The following is a 12,972-nucleotide window of genomic DNA, read 5'->3' as shown; positions in this document are numbered from 1 at the left end:
GGATGAAATCTTCGGGTAGATTAGATTTTCTCCACAGACGTTCGGCGCACCTGGAGCACTGCTGCAGGAAACGTGTTTGCAGCGTGTGCCACGGTTGTCGCCGTCTGTGCCAAGTTGTTCTATGTATAGGAGGTGCCGCTTCATCCAGGGCACTTTGCAGGGTTTCATTGTAATGCTTCAGAACAGAATCAGGACCTACCTTTTTCCCCACTGTTTGTAAAGTGAGTGAATGAATCCGTGCTGCAGAGAATCTCAACACATTCACTGATAATCTTGCAGTGGGTTTATGGTATCTGTGCAAATGTAGTAGTCTGGAGTTCAAATTGTCAAAAAGTGAGCTAATGATTCTGTGCTGAAGAGTATCTCAGCACACTTATATACATATATTTATACAGTCATGGCGGATAGTTTTGGCACCCTTGAAATTGTTCCAGAAATGAAATATTTATCCCGGCAGCATTTTTCTAAGTACATTTGCACACAGTTTTTGAAAGAAGATGATTCCAAACATTTGGTAGAACCAACCACAAATTTTCTATTGATGTAAGCTGTCACTGAGCTCCTCCCCTACTTTTATGGTGACAAAGCTACACATATGTATATATACAGTTGTTCACTAAAAAACAGAATTAGACGTCATCTTTCAGATGCAATTAATCCCCAAGCTTTTTCCTCTTCTGCAGTCTCTAAACATTTTTCTAGTGTCCATAAGGGTGGTACTGAAAAATCACAGAAGAAAACTTCTAAATAGAGAGTCATTCTGGATCTTCACACTCAAAACTAGGATACCGCATGGTCTGAATCATAGACAGGATCTTATATTACAATATTAAGTCTACTGGTATTTTATGCCGTCTTTTCAAAATATGTTTTTATATATTTTTGTTTCATTTTTTCACACTTTGGTATTAATCCTGTATTCTTAGATTTTATATATTTTTTCTTTCTTCATTGTGTGCAGTTGTTCATTTAGTAGCTCCTATAATTTTCTTTAGATTAGATCAGATTAGTCAAAGTTGTAGAACGGCACTAGGTGATTGTTCTTAAGATGCTAAATATATCGTGGAATCACCAAAGTCTCAGATTTCAGAACGATGAAAACGTGGAAGTATAGGACTGGACCCGTGGAAGCGCACAGGCGCGAAACGGCCGTCGTCCTCTTGCCTCCTCTTGCACTCCTCTCCCCACCAGCCGCCTCTCCATATTATGTCTGTGAGTTCATGCTCTGAATAAAAGACACTACTATACAGCATCATTGGGTGAGTGCCACTTCTATTTCTTTATTATTTGGATTAGATCAGATTAGATCAGCTGGAGCAATTTGCTAGGGAGACTATTTAAACCGCTTAGTACTTCATGATTAAGACGGTTGTCGAAACGCGTCGGGTGAAACGCTGCACTATGTGTATGTGGCTGTAATGTGCTGTAATATTTTTTGTGGTTCACCATTAGTAACAATATTTTTTCTATTTTAATGGCTCAATAAAAGCCATATTTTAATTCAAAAGGCATAGTCTCTCGCGGAAAATTTGTTATAAAATCAAGTAACATGAATAATATAATACATTTTCCTTCGTTGATTTATTTTCTTTCTTGTTACTGATACAATGTGGAGGCATAATGTCTTAAAATAAAGGTGTAGTGCTGCATGCCGCATTATTTTACGGTTTAGACTTCCTTTCCTCATGTCACCTGAGAAGCAGAAAGATTGCAGAAAGTACTGACAGTTACCCAAGCATAAAATCACCTCAATCTACTGTAATCTCAGTGGATATAGAAACAGCTTCTCATAATACTATGACATGGGACTCTAGAGTCTACCTGTTCCTCTTATGTCAAGCAGTTCATCCATGCTTCAAATTCTGGTATGTTGTGTCTACCACTTTTCAGCTTAGGTTTAACCTAAATCTTTTTGCGAATCTCTTTGCAAAATACTAAACACACAAACTTCAAATGTCATAAAAATCATTTTGTTATAATGTTTATATTACACAATAAATTGTGAACAATATTATTTACAAAGTGGTAAACCTTTGTGTGTTCTTTAAAAAAATATTATCACCTAAATGTTATTAAACCTTCAAAGAAAACCTTAACCCCTTCACTACCGTTGAAGAACAGTTGTGCAAAAGTGTTTGCCCCTTCCTGATTTCCTATTCTTTGACATGTTTGTCACACTTAAGTGTTTCAGATCACCAAACAAATTTAAATATTAGACAAACATAACACAAGTAAACATAGTTTTTAAATGAAGGTCTTTATTATTAAGGGAAAAAGAAATACAACCTACAGGGCCCTGTGTGAAAAAGCCATTCAGAGATAGACATTCTGGTGTGTGCTTCAGCTTGAGGGCATGAACAGGTGGATGGACATTATCCTTCAGGATTTTTCGGTAGACAGCAGAATTCATGGTTCCATTTATCACAGCAAGTCTTCCAGGTCCTAAAGCAGCAAAACAGCCCCAGACCATCACACTACCGCCACCATATTTTACTGTTGGTATGATGTTCCTTTTCTGAAATGCTGTGTTACGGCTAAACCAGATGTAATGGGGCATACACTTTCCAAAAAGTTGAACTTTTATCTTGTCAGTCCACAGAGTATTCTCCCAAAAGTCTTGGAGATTATCAACATGTTTTCTGGCAAATCTGGGATGAGCCTTTATGTTCTTATAGCTTAACATGCAGGATTAGCTTTTCAGTTGTCTCTGGAAAATGGTATTCTCATCTCTATACTTGGGTCCATTATCTCCTCTGGCCCCATGGCTAACAAATCTAAACTTGACTATTCATTTCTGCCAATAAATTAAATGGAATAAATTGTTCTGATGTAGAAAGTTTATTAACACAGGGTCCTGTGGATTAGGAGATTATGAGACAGAATAGAAACAGGTGTCATTGACAAAATGGAAATTCTGCTGTGTGCATCAATAAAATGGTATTCCCATATCCAAAATCCTATCTCAATATGTAGTAAGTGTCATAATTAGGATTGAGCAAAACGGATCGGTCATTTTCATAAGTCGCCGACCTTTGGCAAAGTCGGGTTTCATGAAACCCGACCCGATCCCAGCGTGGGATCGCCCATGCGGTACACGATCTTCTCGCCAAAGTTGCGTTTCATATGACGCTTTCAGCGCCTTTTCTCAGCCAATGAAGGTGGACGCAGAGTGTGGACAGCGTGATGACATAGGTCCTGGTCCCCACCATCTTAGAGAAGGGCATGGCAGTGATTGGCTTGCTTTCTGCGGCGTCACAGGGGCTATAAAGGGGTGTTCCCGCCGACCGCCATCTTACTGCTGCTGATCTGAGCATAGGGAGAGGTTGCTGCCGCTTCGTTAGAAGCAGGGATAGCATTAGGCAGGGTAAATTAACCCCCAAACCGCTTGTGCTGTAACGATTTCCACTGTCCAACACCACCTTTTCTTTGCAGGGACAGTGGAGGCAAGATTTCTGTGCAACAGCTCTGTAGCTTATAAGGCTCCCTGATAGCTGCATTGCTGTGTACGCCGCTGTGCAAACCAACTGCTTTTTTAAAAGCAAAAATCCAGTTGCTCCTTCCTTTCCGCACAGCTATCTTGTTTGTTTGGACGCAGAGTGTGGACAGCGTGCTGACATAGGTCCTGGTCCCCACCATCTTAGAGAAGGGCATGGCAGTGATTGGCTTGCTTTCTGCGGCGTCACAGGGGCTATAAAGTGGTGTTCCCGCCGACCGCCATCTTACTGCTGCTGATCTGAGCATAGGGAGAGGTTGCTGCCGCTTCGTTAGAAGCAGGGATAGCGTTAGGCAGGGTAAATTAACCCCCAAACTGCTTGTGCTGTAGCGATTTCCACTGTCCAACACCACCTTTTCTTTGCAGGGACAGTGGAGGCAAGATTTCTGTGCAACAGTTCTGTAGCTTATAAGGCTCCCTGATAGCTGCGTTGCTGTGTGTATGCCGCTGTGAAAACCAACTGCTTTTTTAAAAGCAAAAATCCTGTTGCTCCTTCCTTTCTGCACAGCTATCTTGTTTGTTTGTCCTCATTTTTTGTGTGCAGCAGTCCTTTTTATTGCTGCCTGCCATACTTTTCAGAGATTATTGTAGGGAGATAGTAATTGTAGTACAGTCCCTTTTTTTTTTTTAATATCTTCCAGCCACTATCAGCCCCTGAAACTGTGTAGTGTAAAACATTGGGCCTGTATTTTTCTGCACTGTCCCACACCTAAGAAGGGAGATTTATATTGCCAATCAGTGCATCTGTGCCAGTGCTGTCTGTGGTATCTCTGTCAGTCATTTTGTGCCACAGAAACTATACTGTGATATAGTGGGCCTGATTAAATCACTTGTCTCCCATATAAAAAAAAAAAATAAAGGGAGAATAATATTGCCAAATCTGTGCATCTGTGCCAGTCGTGTCTGTGGTATCTCTGTCAGTCATTTTGTGCCACAGAAACTATACTGTCATACATTGGGCCTGATTTAATCACTAGTCTCCCATATAAAAAAAAAATTAAAATAAAGGGAGAATAATATTGCCAAATCTGTGCATCTGTGCCAGTGCTGTCTGTGGTATCTGTCATTCATTTTGTGCCACAGAAACTATACTGTGATATAGTGGGCCTGATTAAATCACTTGTCTCCCATATAAAAAAAAATTTAAATAAAGGGAGAATAATATTGCCAAATCTGTGCATCTGTGCCAGTGCTGTCTGTGGTATCTGTCATTCATTTTGTGCCACAGAAACTATACTGTGATATAGTAGGCCTGATTAAATCACTTGTCTCCCATATAAAAAAAAAATTAAAATAAAGGGAGAATAATCTTGCCAAATCTGTGCATCTGTGCCAGTGCTGTCTGTGGTATCTGTCAGTCATTTTGTGCCACAGAAACTATACTGTGATATAGTGGGCCTGATTAAATCACTTGTCTCCCATATAAAAAAAATTAAAATAAAGGGAGAATAATCTTGCCAAATCTGTGCATCTGTGCCAGTGCTGTCTGTGGTATCTGTCAGTCATTTTGTGCCACAGAAACTATACTGTGATATAGTGGGCCTGATTAAATCACTTGTCTCCCATATAAAAAAAATAAAAAATAAAGGGAGAATAATATTGCCAAATCTGTGCATCTGTGCCAGTGCTGTCTGTGGTATCTGTCATTCATTTTGTGCCACAGAAACTATACTGTGATATAGTGGGTCTGATTTTTTCCTGCATTCTCCCACACATAAAGAGGGAGATTTATATTGCCAGTGTGTGCATCTGCGTCAGTCCTGTTAGTGGCATATCTGCCAGCCTCTTTCTGCCAATCAAACTGTGTAGTGTAATACAGTGGGCCTGATTTTTCCCTGCATTCTCCCACACATAAAGAGGGAGATTTCTATTGCCAGTGTGTGCATCTGCGTGCGTCAGTCCTGTTCGTGGCATATCTGCCAGCCTCTTTCTGCCAATCAAACTGTGTAGTGTAATACAGTGGGCCTGATTTTTTCCTTCATTCTCCCACACATAAAAAAGGGAGATTTAAATTCACAACAAGTTTACTTACACCTTCTACCTGCTTGTACAGGACCACATAACGGTTGTTAGTTTTGGTTACATTTTTCAAAGAATGAGGAAGTCTGGTAGAAGAGGTCGTGGCCGTGGGCGGTCATTGCCAGCTGATAATGATGGTAGTGGTGGTGGTCGTGGAGCATCAGGTGGTCGTGGGAAAAGCAATATAGACCCTAAGTCTCGAGTTGTTGAGCCAGCGTCATCGTCTGGCTACACAAGGCCTCGAACGCTCCCTTTTCTGGGAGTAGGAAAACCGCTTTTAAAGCCGGAGCAGCAGGAACAAGTTTTGGCTTTCATTGCTGACTCTGCCTCTAGCTCTTTCGCCTCCTCCTCGGAAAGTGCAAAATGTAAAAGCAGCGCGTCGTCAGTGGATGTTCCCGGTCAGGGACAAGTCGCTTCCTTGTGTTCTTCACCCAGAACAACAGAGAAGGATGCGTCAGGCGACACAACAGGTTACTTCATGGAGCTCTTTACACATACCTTTCCTGGGTTAGAAAGGGAAATTGTTAACAGGCCATGCCCATTACAAGATGAATCGGACATGGAGTGCACAGATGCACAGTCACAGCCCGATTATTATGCTGTTCCTTTGACTCAGATCAGAACATTGCCCTTGCAGTGTACTGATCCAGAATCTGACCCTAATGAGACTATGGAGCCCCGTCACGAACGCTATAGCACTGGCTTACACGGTGACCCAGAGGAAGGTGCACAGGACATAGAAGAGGAGGTCATAGATGACACAGTTGTTGACCCCGATTGGCAGCCATTGGGGGAACAGGGTGCAGGCGGCAGTAGCTCTGAAGCGGAGGAGGAGGAGCCGCACCAGGCATCAACATCGCAACAGGTTCCATCTGGCAGGCCCGTATCTGGCCAAAAACATGTGGCAAAACCAAAACCAGTTGTAGGACAGCGTGGCCATCCTGTTAAAGTAGCTCAGTGTGCAATGCCTGAAAAGGTATCCGATAGTAGGAAGAGTGTAGTCTGGCATTTTTTTAACCAAGATCCAAATGATCAGTGCAAAGTCATCTGTAAGAAATGCTCAAGGACCTTTAGCAGAGGTCAGAATGTTAAAAATCTAAATACGAGTTGCATGCGTAGACATTTAACCACCATGCACTTGCAAGCCTGGACTAACTACCAAACGTCCCTTAATGTTGTAGCACCCTCTCACAATGAAGCTAGTCAGCAACTCTACATCCCTTCCCTCACTGTAAGCCAACCGTTTACCACACCACCTGCAGTAAATGTGGCGGTTTCGTCGCAAGGCCAAAGCAGTCAGGGAATCACCAGGTTCGTGGTAGGAAACACTGTATGTAGGGCAACAGCAAGAATACCATCACCAACAATCTCTCAGTCTGCCATGTCCACCGGCACCCCTGCTAGTTCCACCCTATGCAGCTCTCGAGTCCAGCTCACCATACATGAGACTCTCGTTAGGAAAAGGAAGTACTCATCCTCGCATCCGCGTACACAGGGTTTGAACGCCCACATTGCTAGACTAATCTCGGTAGAGATGATGCCCTACCGGTTAGTTGAAACCGAAGCTTTCAAAGCCCCAATGGACTATGCTGTACCACACTACGAGCTACCCAGTCGACACTTCTTTTCGAGAAAAGCCATCCCAGCCCTCCACCAGCATGTAAAAGACCGCATTGTCCATGCACTCAGGCAATCTGTGAGTAGAAAGGTGCACCTGACAACAGATGCATGGACCAGTAGGCATGGCCAGGGGCGTTACGTCTCCATCATGGCACACTGGGTTAATGTGGTGGATGCAGGGTCCACAGGGGACAGCAATATTGGGACAGTTCTGCCTAGCCCACGGTCTAGGAAACAGTTGGCTGTAGGCATTCGTCCCCCCTCCTCCTCCTCGTCCTCCAGCAGAAGCGAGAGCTCGTCCACAGACCACAGTCGCACGACCACTCCATGCGCAGCTGCCACTGTTGCACACGAGGTGTCCCATTATGGAACAGCTAGTGGCAAACGTCAGCAGGCTGTATTGGCAATGAAGTGTTTGGGCGACAACAGACACACCGCGGAAGTTCTGTCCGAGTTCTTGCAGCAAGAAACTCAGTCATGGCTGGGCACTGTACATCTTGAGGCAGGCAAGGTAGTGAGTGATAACGGAAGGAATTTTATGGCTGCCATAGCCCTTTCACAACTCTAACACATTCCTTGCCTGGCTCACACCTTAAACCTGGTGCAGTGCTTCCTGAAAAGTTATCCGGGGTTACCCGATCTGCTCCTGAAAGTGCGCAGACTTTGCTCGCACATCCGCCGTTCGCCCGTACACTCCAGCCGTATGCAGAACCATCAGCGGTCTTTGAAACTTTCCCAGCATCGCCTAATCATCGACGTTGCAACAAGGTGGAACTCCACACTGCACATGCTTCAGAGACTGTGCGAACAGAGGTGTGCTGTTATGTATTTGTGGGAGGATACACATACACGGGTAGGCAGTTGGATGGCAGACATGGAGTTGTCAGGTGTGCAGTGGTCGAAGCTACAAGACCTGTGTCAAGTCCTTTAGTGTTTTGAGGAATGCACACGGCTGGCTAATGCAGACAACGCCATAATAAGCATGAGCATCCCCCTAATGCGTCTGTTGATGCAAAGTTTGACGCACATAAAGGAGCAGGCGTCTGCAGCCGAGGATGAGGGAAGCCTAGATGACGGTCAGCCATTGTCTGCTCAGGGAAGTCTACAGGACGAGGTGGCGGGCGAAGAGGAGGAGGACGAGGAGGATGATGGGGACGAGTATTTTTTGGATGAGGAAGCTTCTCAGGGGGCAATAGAAACTGCTGGCGTTGCAAGGCCGGGTTCAGGGTTTTTGAGGGAGACAAGTGACGTTGATTTGCCCGAAAGTACTCCTTAACCCAGCACATGCACTGATTTGACAACTGGAACATTGGCCCACATGGCGGATTATGCCTTGCGTATCCTCAAAAGGGACCCACGCATTATAAAAATGATTATTGATGACGATTACTGGTTGGCCTGCCTCCTTGATCCTCGCTATAAAGGCAAATTGCAAAATATCATGCCACATGAGAACCTTGAACAAATATTGGCAACCAAACAAGCAACTCTTGTAGACCGTTTGATTCAGGCATTCCAAGCACACAGCGCCGGTGATGGTTCTCACACAAGCTGCAGGGGGCAACAGGGCAGAGGTGTTAGAGGTGCACAAATCAGAAGTGGCGTTGGACAGAGGGGTTTTCTGACCAGGTTGTGGAGTGATTTTGCAATGACCGCAGACACTACAGGTACTGCAGCATCAATTCAAAGTGACAGGAGACAACATTTGTCCAGTGTGGTCATTCCCCTTTGATTACTGGGCATCCAAAATAGACACCTGGCCTGAATTGGCCGAATATGCATTGCAGGAGCTTGCTTGCCCAGCAGCTAGTGTGCTATCAGAAAGAGTATTCAGTGCTGCTGGTTCAATACTGACCGAAAAAAGGACTCGTCTGGCTACCCAAAATGTGGATGATCTAACCTTCATTAAAATGAACCACTCATGGATTTTCGAATTATTTTGCCCCACCTTTCCTGGCTGACACCTAGGTTTCCTGAAAAAAGGTCTTGCTTTGGGACTGGTGTTACTGACTGTTCCAATCCCTTAATTTGCAGCTGCTGTTTGTACAGCATACGACATGTTTACACCTCCCTAAATGGCCTAACTCCCCCCATGGGGCCGTGGTCTCGCCACTTGGCGCAAGAACCCGTCAGATTGCCGTTTGTCTGAAGAGGTGGGTGTGCCCGCTTTTGGTCGACGGCACTGCCACTGGGTCCCTCATAGTACAATGAAGTGTCTCTGGCGGTGGTGGCGCGCACCCAACGTCAGACACACCGTTGTAACATGAGGGGCCTGGGCCTGTAGTGCCGGCCACGAGAGAGTGTCCCCCCCCAGCTCAAACAGTGCTCTACCACTTGCAAAATTATCTCTCACTGCTCCACCACTGTTTAGTCTATGAGCTGAAATCCTTCAATGCCTGGCACTGACAGTAACAATTTGTTGACATATATGATGCTAGTTAAAATAGCCAGGGGCCCTGTCCTACATTTACACCAGTAAATACTTTGCGCCAAATTACAATATCTGAAAGTCAGCATAGGAGCCCACCCCTGTACCTAAGTATGCCACCTTTTTTTTTTTTTTTTGCGAGACATTAACATCTATTTAGTTTTTTGGAGTACGGTACTTACTGTCTGCGGTCCCTCCTTCCAATTGTCCTCCGCTGAGCACACCAATGCTGCCTGTGTACCCCTGCCACATAATGGAAGCTGCATAGTACCTATTTTGTTATTTTAGGCCTACTAAGTCTGTCTGCGGTCCCTCCTTCCAATTGTCCTCCGCTGAGCACACCAATGCTGCCTGTGTACCCCTGCCACATAATGGAAGCTGCATAGAGCCTATTTTGTTATTTTAGGCCTACTAAGTCTGTCTGCGGTCCCTCCTTCCAATTGTCCTCCGCTGAGCACACCAATGCTGCCTGTGTACCCCTGCCACATAATGGAAGCTGCATAGAGCCTATTTTGTTATTTTAGGCCTACTAAGTCTATCTGCGGTCCCTCCTTCCAATTGTCCTCCGCTGACCACACCAATGCTGCCTGTGTACCCCTGCCACATAATGGAAGCTGCATAGAGCCTATTTTGTTATTTTAGGCCTACTAAGTCTGTCTGCGGTCCCTCCTTCCAATTGTCCTCCGCCGACCACACCAATGCTGCCTGTGTACCCCTGCCACATTATGGAAGCTGCATAGAGCCTATTTTGTTATTTTAGGCCTACTAAGTCTTTCTGCGGTCCCTCATTCCAATTGTCCTCCGCCGACCACACCAATGCTGCCTGTGTACCCGTGCCACATAATGGAAGCTGCATAGAGCCTATTTTGATATTTTAGGCCTACTAAATCTGTCTGCGGTCCCTCCTTCCAATTGTCCTCCGCTGACCACACCAATGCTGCCTGTGTACCCCTGCCACATAATGGAAGCTGCATAGAGCCTATTTTGTTATTTTAGGCCTACTAAGTCTGTCTGCGGTCCCTCCTTCCAGTTCTCCTCCGCTGAGCACACCAATGCTGCCTGTGTACCTCTGCCACATAATGGAAGCTGCATAGAGCCTATTTTGTTATTTTAGGCCTACTAAGTCTGTCAGCGGTCCCTCCTTCCAATAGTCCTCTGCTGAGCACACCAATGCTGCCTGTGTACCCCTGCCACATAATGGAAGCTGCATAGAGCCTATTTTGTTATTTTAGGCCTACTAAGTCTATCTGCGGGCCCTCCCTCCAATTGTACTCCGCTGACCACACCAATGCTGCCTGTGTACCCCTGCCACATAATGGAAGCTGCATAGAGCCTATTTTGTTATTTTAGGCCTACTAAGTCTGTCTGCGGTCCCTCCTTCCAATTGTCCTCCGCCGAGCACACCAATGCTGCCTGTGTAAACCTGCCACATAATGGAAGCTACATAGAGCCTATTTTGTTATTTTAGGCCTACTAAGTCTGTCTGCGGTCCCTCCTTCCAATTGTCCTCTGCCGACCACACCAATGCTGCCTGTGTACCCATGCCACATTATGGAAGCTGCATAGAGCCTTTTTTGTTATATTAGGCCTACTAAGTATGTCTGCGGTCCCTCCTTCCAATTGTCCTCCGCCGACCACACCAATGCTGTCTGTGTACCCCTGCCACATAATGGAAGCTGCATAGAGCCTATTTTGTTATTTTAGGGCTACTAAGTCTGTCTGCGGTCCCTCCTTCCAATTGTCCTCCGCTGACCACACCAATGCTGCCTGCGTACCCCTGCCACATAATGGAAGCTGCATAGAGCCTATTTTGTTATTTTAGTCCTACTAAGTCTGTCTGCGATCCCTCCTTCCAATTGTCCTCCGCTGAGCACACCAATGCTGTCTGTGTACCCCTGCCACATAATGGAAGCTGCATAGAGCCTATTTTGTTATATTAGGCCTACTAAGTCTGTCTGCGGTCCCTCCTTCCAATTGTCCTCCGCTGAGCACACCAATGCTGTCTGTGTACCCCTGCCACATAATGGAAGCTGCATACAGCCTATTTTGTTATATTAGGCCTACCAAGTCTGTCTGCGGTCCCTCCTTCCAATTGTCTTCCGCTGAGCACACCAATGCTGCCTGTGTACCCCTGCCACATAATGGAAGCTGCATAGAGCCTATTTTGTTTTTTTAGGCCTACTAAGTCTCTCTGCGGTCCCTCCTTCCAATTGTCCTCTGCTGAGCACACCAACGCTGCCTGTGTACCCCTGCCACATAATGGAAGCTGCATAGAGCCTATTTTGTTATTTTAGGCGTACTAAGTCAGTCTGCGGTCCCTCCTTCCAATTGTCCTCTGCTGAGCACACCAATGCTGCCTCACATAATGGAAGCTGCATAGAGCCTATTTTTTTATTTTAGGCCTACTAAGTCTGTCTGCGGTCCCTCCTTCCAATTGTCCTCCGCCGACCACACCAGTACTGTCTGTGTACCCATGCCACATTATGGAAGCTGCATAGAGCCTTTTTTGTTATATTAGGCCTACTAATTATGTCTGCGGTCCCTCCTTCCAATTGTCCTCCGCCGACCACACCGATGCTGCCTGTGTACCCCTGCCACATAATGGAAGCTGCATAGAGCCTATTTTGTTATTTTAGGCCTACTAAGTCTGTCTGCGGTCCCTCCTTCCAATTGTCCTCCGCTGACCACACCAATGCTGCCTGCGTACCCCTGCCACATAATGGAATCTGCATAGAGCCTATTTTGTTATTTTAGTCCTACTAAGTCTGTCTGCGATCCCTACTTCCAATTGTCCTCCGCTGAGCACACCAATGCTGTCTGTGTACCCCTTCCACATAATGGAAGCTGCATAGAGCCTATTTTGTTATATTAGGCCTACTAAGTCTGTCTGTGGTCCCTCCTTCCAATTGTCCTCCGCTGAGCACACCAATGCTGCCTGTGTACCCCTGCCACATAATGGAAGCTGCATAGAACCTATTTTGTTATTTTAGGCCTACTAAGTCTCTCTGCAGTCCCTCCTTCCAATTGTCCTCTGCTGAGCACACCAATGCTGCCTGTGTACCCCTGCCACATAATGGAAGCTGCATAGAGCCTATTTTGTTATTTTAGGCCTACTAAATCTGTCTGCGGTCCCTCCTTCCAATTGTCCTCCGCTGAGCACACCAATGCTGCCTGTGTACCCCTGCCACATAATGGAAGCTGCATAGAGCCTATTTTGTTATTTTAGGCCTAAGAAGTCTGTCTGCGGTCCCTCCTTCCAATTGTCCTCCGCTGACCACACCAATGCTGCCCATGTACCCCTGCCACATAATGGAAGCTGCATAGAGCCTATTTTGTTATTTTAGGCCTACTAAGTCTGTCTGCGTTCCCTCGTTCCAATTGTCCTCCGCTGAGCACACCAATGCTGCCTGCG

This window comes from Ranitomeya variabilis, chromosome 1 (assembly GCF_051348905.1).
Source record: "Ranitomeya variabilis isolate aRanVar5 chromosome 1, aRanVar5.hap1, whole genome shotgun sequence".
Lineage (NCBI taxonomy): Eukaryota > Metazoa > Chordata > Amphibia > Anura > Dendrobatidae > Ranitomeya > Ranitomeya variabilis.
This window is presented reverse-complemented; position numbering follows the sequence as displayed.